At 55.4% G+C, this 3,973-nt stretch overlaps 1 pseudogene; it reads left to right on the top strand.

The window, feature by feature from the left end:
- Positions 1 to 396: 396 nt before the first annotated feature.
- LOC115322520 lies at positions 397 to 1,337 on the top strand (annotated as a pseudogene).
- The last annotated feature ends 2,636 nt before the right edge of the window (positions 1,338 to 3,973 follow it).

Consider the following 3,973-nt stretch of genomic DNA (forward strand, 5'->3'; position numbering starts at 1 on the left):
GCAACCCAGGCACACAAAGCAACGGAACGGTGTTCTACTGCCGCCACCAAGGCAATAAATCGCCGGTCTTTTCTATGTTGGTATTCGTTTCCCGCCACGGCACAGCATGTCACCTCTGGTGACCCGGAAAACGGACATAACACATCGTCATGGCCGACCAGGAGGACCTTCAACAACAGATGAAACTACTCCAAGAGCAGCTTCAGACCCAGCAGGAGCTCATTAAAGGCAACAGCAGCAGCTTCAGCAACAGCAACACCTACTTGATGGTCCCGTGCAGCAGCATCCTGCCAACTCCAACACAACACCATCCGCACCTACCGGCACCGCAGCAGACGGCGGAACCCCTGCAGCCGGCATCTCAGACGCTGTTCACTCGGTGTCTGCCATGTCGCCGTCAAACTTCCATTGTTTTGGGCGGACTCGCCTACGGTATCGTTCGCAGAAGTCGAGGGCCAGTTCTCCCTGGCGCGCATCACCCAAGATCGAACGCGCAACGATTACTTCGTCGCCCACCTGGACAGCCGCTACGACAGCGAGATACGGGATATCCTCGACAACCCACCAGCGGCCAAACTTTCTCAACATCTCAACTGAACTCACCCGCCGCCTGTCACTATCGGAAGACCATAAAGTGCGTCAACTTATTCAGTCCGCAGAACTCGCTGAGTGCAAATCATCGCAGTTCCTTCGCCACATGCGTGCTTTCGCAGGCAACACGCAAGCCCACGATTTTTTTCTGTGAACACTATGGCTCCAACGACTACCACCACACATCCAGGCCATTCTGCAGGCTCAACCTACGCTACCTCTAGACCGACTTGCCGAAATTGCTGACTGCGTCATCGAGGTATCTGTACCGCCGCTGTCGCCCACCGTCCAGGCCGACGGCTCAGCGCCGGACACCACAGAGCTCGCGCACCAAATCGACGATATTATCCGACAGCTCAGCACCATTCAACGAAGTCTGAATCAAAGTACTCCGACGCGCACCCGTTACCGCTCACCGAGCCGTCACCGTAACACCGGCTCGTCGCAGCAGCCTGGTGATACTGACAGATGCTACTGTCATCGACACTTCAGGGACAGAGCCCGGCAATGCCGACCACCCTGCTCCGCCGGATATCAGGGAAACGACAACGGCAGCTTGTAGACGCTGCTGCGAGCGGCCAACCCGCAGGCCGCCGCACCTTCGTCACCGATCAAATCACAAGGCAGCGGTGCCTTGACGACTGCGGCTCCGACATTTGCTGCTATCCACGTGCCAATCTTCAAGGTTCCCATCCACCTACGTCTTTCGAGCTCAGTGCAGCGAACCGTTCCACCATAAAGACTGACGGCTCGCTCCCTCTGCACGTTCGTGACTAAAAAACCTACAACGTGACCTTCATTAGAATTTCGTCATCGCCGACGTCATCGAGCCAATCATCGGCTCAGACTTTTTGGCACACTACAACCTCCTTCCCGACTGCCGCCACGACCGACTCATTGACGCGACAACGGGGCTTTCTTCGCCAGGCCAGCAGACGACCAGCCACCAGACCAGCATTAAAGTACTCGGTGTGGAACACCTTTCGCCATACCACGGCATAATCGCCGAATTTCCTGGTTTGACGCGTCCCAGCGGGCGGCAACGGGATGTGCGACAGACCCCTGTACATTACATACGGATCACTCCGGGCCCTCTGGTTTTCTGTCACGCCCGTCGCCTTGTCGCGAACCGCTTGCGCATCGCCAACGCAGAGTTCGAGGCCATGCTCCACGAAGGAATCGCCCGCCAGTCTGACAGCCCATGGGCCTCGCCGCTTCACTTTGTCCCGAAGGAGACCGAAGGCTGGCGACCCTGAGGGGATTATTACGCCCTCAAACGCTCGCACAATCCCCGACAGATACCCTATCCATCGCATACAGGACTTCGCCCACCACGTTCATGGCTGCCACGTCTTCTCCGAGCTAGATTTGGTGAAGGCCTGCACGCAGATACCCGTCAACCCAGACGAGACCCTAAAACTGCGATGATTACACCCTTTGGCTTGTTCGAGTTTCCCTTCTTGAGCTTTCACCTGAGGAGCGCAGGACAAACCTTTCAACGTGTTATTGACGAAGTCGTCCGCGGTCCCGGCTTCTGCTTCGTCTATTTTGATGATATAATAATCTTCTCCTGAAACACTGAAGACCACTATAGGCGCCTTCGCCGACTCTTCCAACAATTTGATGACCACGGAGATATCCAAAAGAGCACTTTCGGCGCCCCCATCGTCACTTTCCCCGGTCACAAAAATTTCATCAGATGAAACTTGACCCTTGCCTTACTGCGCCCTTAGACCTGCAAAATTATCCTCAACCCTCCTCCGCTAAAGGCGTCTGTCGTTTCCTTGGCATACTCAACTTCTACATGCGCTCCTTGCCTCACACAGCTGATTACCAAGCTCCTCTTCATGATTCCTTGGCTGGTCTACAAGGCAACCATTCCGTCACCTGGATGCCATCGTTGGCGTAAAATTTCGAGCAATGCAAAGCTGCACTCTGCGACGCCACACTTCCCTCTCATCCCGAACCAGATGCTCCCTTGGGGCTCTTCACAGACGCCTCCAGCTTCGCCGTAGGCGCCCCCTATGCAACGCGTCGACAAAACCTGGCGTCCCTTGATAATCTTCTCAAAGAAACTCTCCATTCAGAAGACGTCCCCTCCCACCGCAAACCCCACCGACACAACTGCGATCTCCGCCCAGACGAACTGGCCAGCTTTCTATAGAGAGCTTCTCGTCATTTACGAAGCAGTTCAGCACCTTCGCAACATCCTCGAGGCACAGCACTGCACCATTTATACCGATCACAAACCCCTAACCTAACCCTTCTCTCAACGCCGAGACAAACTTTCGCCGGTCTAGCAGAACCAGCTTTCGTTCATCGCCCAGTTTACCACCGATATACAGCATATCAAAGGGAAAGATAACGTGGTCGCCGACGCGCTTTCCCGTGTATCGGCTATCAGATCTTCGCCAATAACAACCCATGTTCTCGCCGAGGCTCAAACAACGGACACTGAACTACAGCAACTCGTTAGGGGTGGGTCTTCGCTACAGCTGCAACAAGTTCCTGTTCCTGCGTCGGCAACCAGTATCTATTGCGACATTTCCACAGGACAACCCAGACCCTACGTGCCCCTGTCGTATCGCTTTAGCCTTTTCCACCAGCTGCACCACCTCAGCCATTACGGAATCCGCGCTTCTTCCCGCTTTGTGGCTGACCGCTACGTCTGGCCCTTCATGCAGCGTGACTGCCGCAACTGGGCACGCTCCTGTGTTCAATGCTAAAGCGCCAAAGCCACCAGGCACGCCACTTCACCTTTCGAAGCATTTGCTCAGCCCTCTGGTCGTTTTCAACACGTCTGTCTTGACATCATCGGCCTATTTCCCCCAGCCGGACCTTACCGCTACTGCATCACCGCCATCGATCGATATACTCGATGGCTTGAGGCATGGCCCCTCGAGTGAATCACCACGGAAGACGTTGCCTCTGCCTTCTTAACCAGTTGGATACCTCGCTTCGGCTCATCTCGGTGCGTCACAACCGATCAAGGACTACAGTTTGAATCGCAACTCTATGGGCTCCTCGCGCTCACCATCGGGTTTGAGCGTTTGAGAATCACCAGTTACCATCCTTGCTCCAATGGGATGATCGAGCGCTTCCACCGACAATATAAAGCAGCCCTCATGCGTCACCCCGACTCAACCTGGCTCGAGACTATCCCAGCCGTCGCCCAGGTCTTCGCGCCACCTTCAAACCGGACATTTAATCTACAACCGCAGAGCTCGTCTACGGGGAACCACTTCGACTGCAAGGGGAATTTATTAATGCTCACCATCCACCACCGCAACATCAGACCCCACCGATTTTGTCACCAGGCTCCGACGCACCATCGCCGCCCTCCGCCCGTCACCTGCAGCGCATCACCGCCGACCTACGCCTT

The sequence above is a fragment of the Ixodes scapularis genome, unplaced genomic scaffold (genome assembly GCF_016920785.2).
Source record: "Ixodes scapularis isolate PalLabHiFi unplaced genomic scaffold, ASM1692078v2 PGA_scaffold2__306_contigs__length_199485367, whole genome shotgun sequence".
Lineage (NCBI taxonomy): Eukaryota > Metazoa > Arthropoda > Arachnida > Ixodida > Ixodidae > Ixodes > Ixodes scapularis.